This window comes from Orycteropus afer, unplaced genomic scaffold (assembly GCF_000298275.1).
Source record: "Orycteropus afer afer isolate SDZICR_OR568_19922 unplaced genomic scaffold, OryAfe1.0 scaffold00086, whole genome shotgun sequence".
Taxonomy (NCBI): domain Eukaryota; kingdom Metazoa; phylum Chordata; class Mammalia; order Tubulidentata; family Orycteropodidae; genus Orycteropus; species Orycteropus afer.
In genome coordinates, this window is record NW_006921673.1 from 7,735,665 (window position 1) to 7,750,000 (window position 14,336).

Consider the following 14,336-nt stretch of genomic DNA (forward strand, 5'->3'; position numbering starts at 1 on the left):
GTCCGTATGGATCTTGATCGCCTTTCCCTTCCACAAGACATCATACTGGTCCCTTATATTGATGACATTATGCTGATTGGACCTAGTAAAGAAGTATTGATGACTCTAGACTTATTGGTGAGACATATGTGTGCTAGAGGTTGGGAAATTAACCCAACAAAAATTCAGGCCCCTTCCACCTCAATGAAATTTCTAGGGGTCCAATGGTGTGGGGCATGTCGAGATATTCCTACTAAAGTGAAGGATAAATTATTCTACCTGGTTCTCCCACAACTAAAAAGGAGGCACAACATCTGATGGGTCTCTTTGGATTTTGAAGGAATATATCCCTCATTTGGGTGTGTTGCTGCAGCCTATTTATCAAGTGACTCGGAAAGCTGCTAGTTTTGAGTGGGGTCCAAAACAACAGAAGGCTCTGCAACAGGTTCAGGCTGCCGTGCATGCTGCTCTGCCACTTGGGCCATATGATCTGGCTGATCCAATGGTGCTTGAAGTGTCTGTTGTAGATAGAGATGCTTCTTTGGCAGGTCCCTATCGGTGAACTGCAACGCAGACCCTTGGGGTTTTGGAGCAAAGCCCTGCCATCCTCTGCAGATAACTACTCTCCTTTTGAGAAATAGCTTTTGGCTTGTTACTGGGCTTTAGTAGAGACTGAACACCTAACCATGGACCACCAAGTCACCATGAGGCCTGAGCTGCCCATCATGAACTGGGTGTTGTCTGACCCACAGAGTCATAAAGTTGGATATGCACAGCCGCACTCCATCATTAAATGGAAGTGGTATATCAGAGATCGGGCTTGAGCAGGGCCTGAAGGCACAAGTAAGTTGCATGAGGAAGTGGCCCAAATGTCTGTGGTCTCCACTCCAGTCACATCACCTTCCCTCTCCCAGTCTGTATCTATCACCTCAAGGGGAGTTCCTTATGATCAGTTGACTGAGGAAGAGAAAATTCATGCCTGGTTCACAGATGGTTCTGCGTGATATGCAGGCGCCACTCAAAAGTGGACAGCAGTAGCACTGCAGCCCCTTTGTGGGACTTCCTTAAAGGACAGTGGTGAAGGGAAATCCTTCCATTGGGCAGAACTTCAAACTGAGCATATGGCTGTTCACTTTGCATGGAATAAAAAATGGCCAGATGTGCGATTATATAAGGATTCAGGTGCTGTGGCTAACTGCTTAGCTGAATGGTCTGGGACTTGGAAAGAGCATGATTGGAAGATTGGTGATAAGGATATATGGGGAAGAGGTATGTGGATAGATCTCTCTGAATGGGCCAAAGGAGTAAAGGCATTTGTGTCTCATGTGAATGCCCACCAAAAGTTGACCTCAACAGAGGAGGACTTTAACAATCAGGTGGATAGGATGACACGTTCAGTAGAAACCAGCCATTTTTTTCCCCAGCTACTCCTGTCATTGCTCAATGGGCTCATGAGCAAAGTGGTCATGGTGGCAGGGATGAGGTTATGCATGGGTTCAGCAACATGGACTCCCACTTACAAAGGCTAATTTGGCTACCGCCATTGCTGAGTGCCCAATCTGCCAACAGCAGAGACCAACACTGAGTCCGTGATATGGAACCATTCCTTGGGGTGATCAGCCAGCAACCTGGTGGCAGGTTGATTACACTGGACCACTTCCATCATGGAAAGGACAGCGTTTTGTTCTTACTGGAATAGATACTTATTCTGGATATGGATTCACCTTCCCTGCATGCAATGCTTCTGTTAAAACTACCATCCATGGACTTACAGAATGCTTTATCCACCGTCATGGCATCCCACACAGCATTGCTTCAGATCAAGGGACTCATTTCACAGCAAATAAAGTGCTGCAATGGGCTTATGCTCATGGAATTCACTGGTCTTACCATGTTCCCCATCATCCTGAAGCAACTGGCTTGACAGAACAATGAAATGGCCTCTTAAAAACACAAATACGGTGCCAGCTAGGTGACAATACCTTGAAGTGTTGGGGCAATGTTCTCCAGGAGGCTGTATATGCTCTAAACCAGTGTCCAATATATGGTTCTGTTTCTCCAATAGCCAGGATTTAGGGGTCCAGGAACCAAGGGGTAGAAACAGGAGTGGTACCACTCACTATTACCCCTAGTGACCCATTCAAAAAATTTTTGCTTCCTGTCCCTGCTACCGTATGCTCTGCGGGTCTGGAGATCTTAGTCCCAAAGGGAGGAACACTCCCAACTGGAGACACAATACTGATTGCACTGAACTGGAAATTAAGAATGCCACCCAACCATTTTGGCTTCCTCATGCCTCTGGATCAACAGACAAAAAAGGGCATTACTGTACTATCTAGTGTGATAGATCCTGATTACCAAAGGGAATTTGGGTTGGCTTTATATAATGGAGGTAAAGAAGAGTATGTCTGGAATACAGGAGATTCTTTAGAACATATCTTAGTACTACCTGCCCTGTGATTAAAGTCAATGGAAAATTACAGCAACCCAATTCTGATATGATTGTTAATGGCCCAGACCCTTCAGGAATGAAGATTTGGGTCACCCCACCAGGCAAAGAACCACAACCAGCTGAGGTGCTTGCTGAGGGCAAGGGAAATACAGAATGGGTGGTGGAAGAAGGTAGTTCTGAATATCAGCTACGACCACGTGACCAGCTGCAGAAACGAGGACTGTGATTGTTATATTTCTTCACTGTATATGTGCATCAAATATTTTTGTTTCCTTCTGTTATGAACTCTGAAATGTAAATAAGGTTAATGCATTTTGGTTGTATGTGTGTTAGCATATCATATTAGGCACAAATATGACTTTACAATTGTCCTTATTTAGAGATTATATATGGTTAAGAAGATGTGTACAACTGCCAAGTTGACAAGGGGCGGACTGTAATAGTTCAAGCTGTGTGTCAACTTGGCTGGACCCCAGTTCTCTGTGGTTGTTCCCATGATGGGATCGGATGACTGTGTTCTGAGTGGCCAATCTGTTCAACGGGAGTTTCCCCAGGGGTGTGGCCCGCTTCCAGTATATCCAGGGACATCCTGAGAAGAGAGACATTCTTTTGTGGATCGGGATTCTGTTGTGCTGCCTACAACTGTCCGTGAGTGAGCAGTTCACCATTCGGCCTGGAGATCTTGGATTCATCACTCATTGGAGTCAACAGCTGGTGTACCGCCTGCCAACCTTGAGCTCCTTGGCCCCGGCGGTTGCGGGAACCAGGAAAAGCCTCCAGCTTGACATTTGATCCAGGAACTTTGGACTTGCCAGCTTCTATACATGTGTGAGACATTTTACTAAGATAAATTCTTCTCTTTCTCTCTCTCTCTCTCTCTATAAGCTTTGCTGGTTTTTGTTACTCTAGAGAACCTAGTCTAACACACAACCCATATCCCAAAAATCACCCTCCACATAAGGCTAAACTGACAGTTTCCAGGCAGCTAACATGAGGAAGGATATACTATTAACTCAGTTTCTGGCCAGAGATTGTATTTTGGTCAAACAGAACCCATGCTCCTGCTGAGTTAATAAACACCCTCTTTATTGAATGTTACTCAATATGGCAAGGTTGTCATTAAGCCATAAAAATAACTAACAAAGAATTTAAGATGCAGAATGTTAAAGGCCCCCAATCCACTATTCAAAGATACAGCATTTTTGCAAAGAAGCACCAAGATCTAGTCACAGGAATAAAACTTCTAAAATACAAAAGCATAAATAATTATAAATATAAAATCTGAAAAAAGCCACTTCAGAAAATTAAGAAAAATGTGTGAGCATTCAACTTCAAGCTTGACAATACCAAGAGAACAAACCAAGCCCCCTGTGACGAATCTTAAGAGAAGGCATAGGAATGGAGGGATGGACACAGTGAAGAGGTGACTGTCGGGAAGAAGTGGGAGGGGAGCTGTTGCATTGGGGTAAATTGTAGTCAATGTCATGAGACAAAGTGTGTGTGTGAAATATTGTATGGAATGTGAATTTGCTCTTTAAATTTTCACCCAAATCACAATAAAAATTACAAAAAAAAAAAAAAAAAGAATGTGTGCAACTTAAAAAAAAGAGAGAGAGAGAGAAAAAAAAGGCATAGGAAACACAGCAGGTAGAACCAACTCCACAAGAGCTGAAAACAAGTGGCAGAGATCCAATTCTTACTGGAGGCACAGTCAGGGTACATTTCCCCATGCAGTAAGAATGAACAAAGCCATGTGTGGACACAGAGTTGTAACAGAAAAACAAAAAACCAGGTAAGTGGAAAGTGCTGTGGTTTGCTCTAATTCTTTTATTAAGTTGCCAAAATAATTTACTCTCACTTCTGGTTCCAACTTATTTATTCATTCCATAAAGATGTATTGATCACTAATATGAGCAAACATGTGCTGGGCATACCATCAACTATTGGCACAATTAACAGTTTTATAAATGCTAACAGCATAGGACAGAGACACCATGAAACAGGAGAATCTGGTCAGGGAATAGGTCTCTGAGAAAGTGATGATGCAACAGAGACCTGAGTCTAAAGGAAGTTGAAGGTGGAAGAGAGGGCAAGGTAAAGAGGGAAGATTAGTTTTACAGAAGAAACAGATTTACTTGAGAAACTGGGACTGTGGGACACAAACTCAAATTGGTGGAGAGAAGTGGTTTGACTATTAGAGCCAGACCATGCCAGACCTCACAGGACACACTAAGGATTGGGTTGCCCCTTACAAGAAGCCATGCAAGTATTGTAACCAGGACCTGACATTATCAATTGTTGTTGTTGTTGTTGTTATGTGCCGTCAAGTTGGACCTGACTCATGGCGACCCCTCCTTGGGTTTCCGAGGCAGTTATCACTACAGAAGTACATTGCTCCATCTTCCTTGCGAGGAGTGGCTGGTGGGTTTGAACCACCAGCCTTCTGGTTAGCAGTCAAGTACCTTAGCCATCAATTAGGCACTGTAAAAAACCACTGAATGCAAAATACTGGATTCTAGAGGGCCTGGGTGGCACAAATGGTTAAGCGCTGGACTACTAATCAAAAGGATGGTGATTCAAACCCATCCAGAGGCACCTCAGAAGACAGGCATGATGACCTGCTTCTGAAAGGTCACAGCCTTGAAAGCTTATGGAGCAATTCTACACTGCAATCAAGGGGACACTGTGAATCAGAACTGACTTGGCAGCAACTAAAAAGAAGCTCATGCATGGAAAAACTGTGTAGGAGGTTATCACAGTAGTCTAGGGAGAAATGATAGGTAGAGATGGGGGAAATGGAAACATGCAGACTTTAAAAGATGCTTAGGGAATAGAATCAACATTGCTTGGTGCTAGAGTTTAATTGACAGAAAGGGAAGACTGGAGGGTGACTCTCAAGTTTTGGGCTTGAAAGATGGGTGTATAGTGGTAGCTTTACAGAGAAAGGAAACATGATAGAAGCCTGAAATAAAGAGGAAACCGGTAAAATCTTCCCCAAAGCTTCCTTTACATGGAAAAGTTTGTTTCAGTTACTCGGCCTGGAAACTCAGGACCCACAATCTCAGGGGATATCAAAGTCAACTGGGATAATATAGTCTGCAAAGATGATGTTCTGCATCCTACTTTGGTAGGTAGCGATGGGTCTGAAAAGCTTGTGAGTAACCATCTAAGATACAACTGTTCATCTCTCCTCATCTGAAGCAAAGAAGGGTGAAGAAAATCAAAGACTCATGGAAGTAATTAGTCCAAAGGACTAATAGACCATGCCACAACCTCAGCCTTAAGGACTCTGACATCACAACTAGACGGTGCCTGGCTACCATGGCCAACTGCTCTGAAAGGGATCATAATAGAAGATCCTGGATAGAGTGAGAGAAAAATGTGGAATAAAATTCAAAATCATAAAAAACAACAGGCTTACTGGTCTGCAAGAGACTGATGGAATCCCCAAGACGATGGCCGTTAAATCACCCTTTGGATCTGGAACTGAACTCACCCCTGTGGTCAACTTTCAGCCAAATGTTAGACCAACAAGGTAAACGATAACACCAGAGAGGTATGCATTCCTTGGAACAATCAACTGTGAGAGTGAAAGAGCAGCATTTGCCCAGGGATAAAATTCAGAAGGCAGGAAGGGACTGGAGAGAAGGATGAATTAAAATAGAAAACACAGGGAGGAAGTTGGAAGACTGTTGTTACATTGTGAGGACTGCAATCAATGCCATGAAACAAAATGTGTTTGAACTGTTGAATGGAAAACCAATTTCCTCTGTAAACTTTCACCCAAACTGCAACAAAAATTAAAAAAAATATATGTTTCTAATGTTTTCAGCTAACATTTTATAATTACACTGTAACATTCAAAAAATCAACTTAGTCAAATTAATGATTAGAAAGTTGCACATTTAAAGATTTGAAAACAAAGTAGTTGACCGGCATGAGGACTTTTTAAAAACCTTAGCATCAAAGGCTCTTCTTCTCCCTCCCGGTCTATGGTAGGCTGTGCTGCTGGTTTAGATGACAGAGAAAACCACCACATGCCTATGAACCATAAACTGACAGAGCAATACCAGAATCACCATTAAGGTAATACTTCAATGAGATCTGTCATTTTTTAAAAAATTATTTTAGTAAAATACATATAATAAAAAATCTGTCATTTTAACCACTTGAAAATGTACAATTGAGTGACATTAGAGTAATTACATTCACCATGCCATGCTACCTTCACCATTAACCACTTCCAAAAGTTTTACATCATCCCCAAAAGAAACTAACTACCCCTTCAACAGTAACTCCCATTTCCTCCTCCCCCTAGTCCCTGGTAACTGCTAAAATACTTACATCTCTTTGATAAATGTATTACTTCATATAAGTAGGATTATACAATTTGTCCTTTTAACACTTTCAAGATCCATCTAGGTTGTAGCATGTTATAAGAATTTCATTTCTTTTTATGGTTTAATAATATTCAATTTTTTAAATATTCTGTATTTTTCTTATCCATTCATCTTTTGATGGACACAAACCTTGGGTTATTTCCACTTTTGGCAACTGTGAATAATGCTTCAAAGAACGTTTGTGTACATGTATCTGTTTGAGTCCCTGCTTTCAATCTCTTAGATATATACTTAGGAAATTTCTGGGTCATATAATAATTCTATGTTTAACTTTTTGAAGAACCACCAAACTGTTTTCAATAGCAGCTATAACATTTTACATTCCCATCAGCAATATTTGAAGGTTCTAATTTCTCCACATCCTCACTAATACTTTTATTTTCCACTTTTCTGTTAATAGCCATCTTAGTGGCACAGTGGTTCAGTGCTTTACTGCTAACTGATAGATTAATGGTTCAAATCCACAAGCTGCTTCACAGCAGAAAGATTCAGTAGTCTGCTTCAAGATTTACAGCCTTGGAAACCCTATGAGGCAGTTCTACTGTCCTAAATGGTCACTATGAGTCAGAATCAACTCAAAGGCAAAGGGCAGTGGTATCTCATTGTGGTTTGGATTTGCATTTCCCTAATGACTAATGAAGGAGCTCTGGTAGCACAGTCCCTAAGGCACTTGACTGCTAACCAGAAGGCTGGCGGTTCAAACTCACCAGCCACTCCTCGGAAGGGAGGCTGGGCAATCCTACTTCGGTAGTGATACTGCCTCGGAAACCCAAGGAGGGGTCGCCATGAGTCAGGGCCAACTCGATGGCACATGAAAACAACAACGATGACTAATGAAGGAGCTCTGGTAGCGCAGTGCCTAGGGCACTTGACTGCTAACCAGAAGCTTGGCGGTTCAAACCCACCAGCCACTCCTTAGAAGGAAGGTTGGGCAATCTACTTCCATAGTGATACTGCCTCGGAAACCCAAGGAGGGATTGCTATGAGTCGGGTCTGACTCAACAGCACATAACAAGAACATTAAGTATTTGTATATCTTCTTCAGAAAAATGTCTATTCAAGTTCTTTGCCCATTTTTTAATTGGATTGTTTTTCTTCTCACTGTTGAATTGTACCAAACCAAAACCAAACTCATTGCCACTGAGTCGGATCTGACTCATAGAGACCCCTCTTTGGATTTTCGAGGCAGTATCACTATGGAAGTAGATTGCCCAACCTTCTTTCTGAGGAGTGGCTGGTAGGTTTAAACAGCCAGCCTTCTGGTTAGCAGTCAAATGCCTTAAGGCACTACGCCACCAGAGCTCCTTTGAAATAGAAATGGAAATAGAAATAGAAATGGAACTATTTAAGTTTCCCCAGAAAGGATACTTGAGGAAGGCTGTGAGGTCCCCAGAAGTAATCTACATTATCCAGGTTGGCATTCATCAGGATGAGACAACATATTCTATTTTGACTGGGGTTATATGTTAAAATGGTCAGCTTTAAGTTCTAATCAAATTATGTAATGATTAGGCTGGTGGCATGATTCTGAAGTATGAGAAAGAGGAACCTACCAGGGACTTGGTTCCCTACTCAGCAGCACATGAGTGGGAGAGGATGACAAGATAATACAGAAGCATATGTATCTCCTGTAGCCTATTATTCCCTCAAGAGAAGTGCCTTGACTGTATATGTGAAGACAGAGAAGATACTTTAAGACAGCCCTAGGGAAAGAGGTAAGTGACAAGTGGATTGATAATATCCAAGGTACAGTTTTCCATGTATCTATTACCAGCACCCCCACCTACTTCCAACTCAGTCTGATAAAAGAGAAAGTTGGTCAGGAACTATCCACTCTGGAGCCTCCATTCTCAATGGAGCCACACCCCCTAATTTCCTTCACTCACCCACCTTCTTCCACACACTCATTCTCCAAAGCCTTTTTTTCCTCAGGCTGGACCCTAGAGAAGCAGTAGGGATAACCCTAGTTTTGAATCCCTCCCCATATTCTTACAATCTTGGTCCTGAAATGAACAGGAAGAGAACCTCAAAAATGAAAGTAAAAACAAAAAAGAATGGAGAGAGGGATGGCAAGTGAACAAAGGAACTGCCTGGGTATTAGCCTAGACCAAGGGATTAGCCTAGAAAAGGGGAGTTCTCAGGACACCCAGAAACTAGGCAAAGAGTACCGCCAACTCTGTATACGAGAATGGTGGAATTAAAGCTCTAATGTAACTTTGTTCTATTGGACTTTTTCAATTAAGTTTCCCATTCTCAAGGTAAACTATCTCTGGTGATTTTCTTACCTCCCTAATCTTCTCCCTTTACTGCTGTTACTTCTAGTAGTAAAGAGGTAGTTCACTATTTATAAACTGCTATCTTTCTGCCTTGAACCTACAAGCTCTCAAGGCTGCATTCCTCATTAACGAAAAGCATTCAGCAGAAAGAATTACTCCATTAGGTAGTTTGTGAGAGATAACCACACCAATGCAATGTAATCTTGTCATTACTATAGAATCTGCCTCTGAGTAAATATTTATCAAGTGCTTTATGTGGGCCAGGCTCTGAGCTACAGTACAACGGGCCCAAAAGAGACATGGTCCCTTCCCCATGGAACACAGGGAAGAGACGATTATAACCCACTGTAATAACATGAGGAGCTCTGGTGGTGTAGTGCCTAAGGCATCTGACTGCTAACCAGAAGGCTGGCAGTTCAAACCCACCAGCTACTTCTCAGAAGGAAGGTTGGGCAATCTACTCCTGTAGCAATACTGCCTTGGAAACCCAAGGAGGGGTTGCTATGAGTCAGATCTGACTCGATGGCAGTGAGTTTGGTTTGGGTTTTTGGTAATAATTTGATTATTACTGAGCTAGAAGGAAATACAGATGGCATAAAAATATCATCTTAACAAGGGAACATGGCTTAGTCTGGACAATGAAGAACCACTTAGAGCAACACCACACTCTCTCCTCTTGTTGACATGGTGAGTCTAAGGTGAGAGATAATTCTAATACGCACACTTGTGTCCTGACATTTCCACCCTAATACTTACACTCTCGACTTATTTTTGGAGACTGAAAACCTGGGTTCAAACTCAAGTTTAACCATGTATTAGCTGTGTGATGTAAAATAATCTTTGAGTATCAGTTTTCTTCATGTATTAAACAGAGGTAATAATTTCACTGTGAGAATTTAAATAAATTAGTATTTCAACGGCACAGAACAACAACAAAGCACACATTATGATATCTAGCATACAGTAGGCATTCATTCAATAGATAATAGCTATTATTCTTTTTATTCCTAATGTCCTGGAATTTTAGTCAATGTATAAACTGACATTACAATCATTTCAACTAGCATTTAATGAGATTTCAGTACCCCTCATTCTAATATATCTCGATTCCTATGTCTGGCTTTGTTAATGAAGAGTTTAGCCAGCATGCTCTTGGAATACATATCCTTTGTTAATATGGTAACCACTGTGTGTCTTCAAGTATTCAAGGCAATTTAATATATGGCAAAAATAAATTTCCTTTCATAATCTAATGTGTTGAATAGGTAGTACACTTATACGGTTTTAAAAAAGAAAGGCATAGAAAAAGAATGAAAAGTCTCCCTCACTAACCCAACCACTCTTCAGCAAGGTCCCACTGTTCACTCCTTTCTTCAGATACTCACTGTTAACAGTCTCTAAGGGATCCTTTGAGCCTTGCTCTGTTCTATGCGAACAGAGTAAGTCTTAGTTCCTTCCTTCTACACAAAAAGACCACACATTATACATCATTCTACCTCCTGTTTTTTTCACTTAACAATGGGGACATAGAGAGCTTCCTCTTCCTCTTTTTATTGCTACATGGCATTCTATTGCATAAATACTGTTACAATAACTGTCTTTTTAGCTATACCTCTTTCTGGACTGACACAAATTTTTCTTGTTGATTTTCTCTACTGTGCCACAAACTTTAAATTTGTTTTGGGAGCAGATAACAGAGAAAATGAGTAGAACTATAACATTTTCATTTCCTTTATTGTTGTTAGTTAAAAACTAAGCCACTAACTGTTTTTGGTACATTACACAAAAACAAAAAAATACAAGCAATATGCTAAGTTTACAATAATAACTTTTCCCTTAAATTATTTTAAAACATCTGCTCTGTATATTACAAATAACAGGATCATTTTCCTTCATGTTTATATGAAAAAGTGCCTGCTACTACAGTACCCAGTCAGTTACCCCAAGGAGATGTCAGCTGTCAACTATGTCCATAGCAGCGATTTCCCTCTCCTTTCTCCCTTCCCACTCTGGGTGAGCTGTCAAGTTTCTAGTTTCTGACGTGTATTTACATCACTCAATGACATCTGACAGCAGTGAAAGGCCACAGAAAACTGCTTATTGATCAGAGCAAAACTAGTTGACGGAACAGATGAGGTTGTATCACAGAAATGCAGCCACATTCAGGTGATGACATTTTGCTCCCCTGTACACAAGAGCTTAATGGAATACAACTTCATTATATCATGCCACCTGTGCTTATAGCACCAACCCAATCTCCTGACCATTTTGTCTATGTGGTGATGAGCACAATCTATTTGTGCTGGTATCAATGTATTGCTAACCTGATTTGCTCATGAACACTTGCAAACTACTGGTGAATCTGTCCTGACAAATACACCAAGAGACACTGAAATCCCAATCTTACCAAAATCTAATTGTGCTGTCCTGGAGAAAAAAGAAAAGAATTACCATTTAGTGAGCTGTAACTACTCAGAATTCAGTGGCTTTAAAACTTTTATACTACCGTGTAAAGAAGTTTAAATGGGTATTTGATTCTTGCAGCATTGTCAGGGAAAGAAAAAAAAAAAAATGGGTAACCTGAGATACATTCAAAAATCACTTATAAACAAGAGAATTTAGTTATTTCTAAGAACTAAGATATCACATTAGGGTCCTCTGCATTCAAATTGTTCTTTTTGGTTTTAAAGATAACAAATTTAAAACCAGTTTCCACTGCCATTGCCAGCGCAGATAGATAGCTGTTTAGTAATAAATCAGTACATGTCCAAAACAGGGATCATTAAGCCAGACTGACACCTAGTATCTTGCCATGTGTTTTAGTTATCTCAGTGTCACTCTTAACAGAAACACCACAGGTGGATGGCATAAACAAATAGAGATTTATTCTCTCACAGGTTAGGAGGCTCAAGTCCAAGTTCAAAGTGGCAGCTCTAGGGGTTGGGTGAAAGCCCCTCGACCTTGGGCTTCAGCTCTACCTCTTGCTCCTGACCCACTGGAGCTGGAAGCATCTCTCCACTAAGGCAAGCTGCTGGCTGAGGCTGACAAACTCAAGGTCAACAAATAAAACGGCACAGTCACAAGGCCACCAAACAACATGGCCAGCCACCAGTTCAAACCCAGAGACAGTTATGCCAGGCTGCTGAATGAAGACCTGGCTACATGCAGGGTCCAGGCAGGCCAAAGCTACAGAGACCCTTCTCAAAACTTCTCCTTATATACTGAAAGCAGCCCTTATCTCTAAAGCAACTACTCAGCTGCTCCAGTACATTCCACCGTGGAGTTAACTACCAATTTCACCACATAACTACCACACCTTGTGACTTCTCAAACAAAAGAAAGAAACAGGTAGTAAATGGAAAAGAATTTCCAGCCCTCCCTCAATCTTAGCTTTTTTTTTAAAAAAAAAAAAAAGAAACAAAGAAAAGAAAACTAAAACTTTACCCTCATGGTTGTCTGGCTGTTATCTTTACTCCTTAATTCTTCCATTGAGTAAGAAGTGCTCCTCAAATTATCATTCTCACACCACCTCCCACCTTCTGTCACAAGTGCCATATCTATCTGGACTTTATATTTTTATTCAAATAGACTTTTTGAAGGAGACTATAAAAATAAACACAACAGAATCAAAATCATGTTATTAAAATATGTTACTTGCTGAAAGCTCTGAGCCTGAAACCTGCTTTCTTCTCTGAAAGAGAGATTTTTGTAAAGTAAAGCCAAGTTAAAAACTAGAATCAAGGTTTCAGGGAACTTTTTTTTTTTTTGGAGGAAATAGGATTAAAAGATAAGTGAAAAAGGAATAACTTCCTTCCTGTGTGAATGATGTTAATTTTATAACAAGACACCATTTAAATCATCTCCTGTCACTCCAGTGGCCCATGTTTCAAACCCAGGGAACACCAGTGTAGTACATTAAATGATCAAGCACTACAGATATGCTGCTGGTGTTCCAGTCCTGTTCCTTACTTGTGCGACCTTCAACAAGTTATTTAGCTTCTATGTGCCTCACTCTAAGGAGCCCTGGTGATTAAGCACTTGGCTGCTAACAGAAAAGTCAGCAGTTCAAACCCACCAGTTGCTCTGTGGGAGAAAGATGTGGTAGTCTGCTTCCACACAGATTTACAGCCTTGGACACTCTATGAGGCAGTTCTACTGTCCTACGTGGTTGCCATGAGCCAGAATCGACTCAATGACTATAGGTTTTTCTGTGCCTCACTTTCCTCAACCATAAGGGGGATACTAACAGCATATAAACCTTAAAGAATTGCTCTGAATGAAGGAGATAATGTATGTAAAGTGCTTATTATAGTAGCCAACACTAAGAAAATGTTTAATAAATGTTAACTGCTATTACTCATTTCTTCCTCCTCTCTTTACTTAGAACTTCAGGAGAGGGAAGAAAAGGAGAGGAGGAGAGGAGAAGAAGGCAAGGAAGAGGAAGAAGATGAGAAGGGACAGAAATCTGAGGCAGAGGGTAAGTGAAGAAAAGAAAAAAGAAAAAAGGAAAGGAAAATCTATAGGTTAAGAAGGAAAAAACAGTCTGTGCAAGAGGGTTTTCAGATCCTGTTCAACAGCCTCTGCATTGGTGAAGCTTTCCTTCCCACTTCAATAAGTTCTATTACTTCCTCTCAAGCAAAGATCATTGCTCTCCTCTGGGTCCCTGTAACACTGTGCTCAAGTCTAGGTTAGTTTCATGTTTCAGGTGTGGGGCCCCTCCTCAGACATGGCACTCCATGAAGAAAGATGCTGAGTCTCCCCGTAGGTCCTCAGGGCCCAGCACGGTGCCAGCCCTAGCATGAAATGGAGGGGACTAAATGAACCAATCATGCTTCCTTCCCAATGCCATGCCTGCAATGGACAACTCCTGTGGCTTGCCCAAGCCTGGAAGAGGAGGCTTATGTAGATCTGAACAAGAAATCTTCTGGCATAGATTTGAGTTTCACTTATAACACCAGCTCAAAAATGAAAAAAGTAACAGAAAAGCAGAAAGGTTTTAAATGTAGTATTTATTTCAAATTTGCTAGATTCTTCAAGAAATACTATGTGTTTTTCCATTTCACAACACCACATAAAATGCTTCAGCTATACTATTCATTTTTTAAATCACTAGGATAAAAAAAAAGTGGTAAAACCCAGTCACTAGTGCTCAGATGGCTCCCTTGTTACCCTCCCGAGAGGGACCGGGTCTCCGGGAGCAAGGTAAGCACGGGCGGGCTGGTGCTTACT

At 41.1% G+C, this 14,336-nt stretch overlaps 1 protein-coding gene across 1 annotated transcript in view; it reads right to left on the reverse strand.

Moving 5' to 3' along the window:
- Positions 1-14,336, reverse strand: part of SNX24 (sorting nexin 24) — a 286,637-nt gene that overhangs the window by 178,431 nt on the left and 93,870 nt on the right. The window lies entirely within an intron of this gene.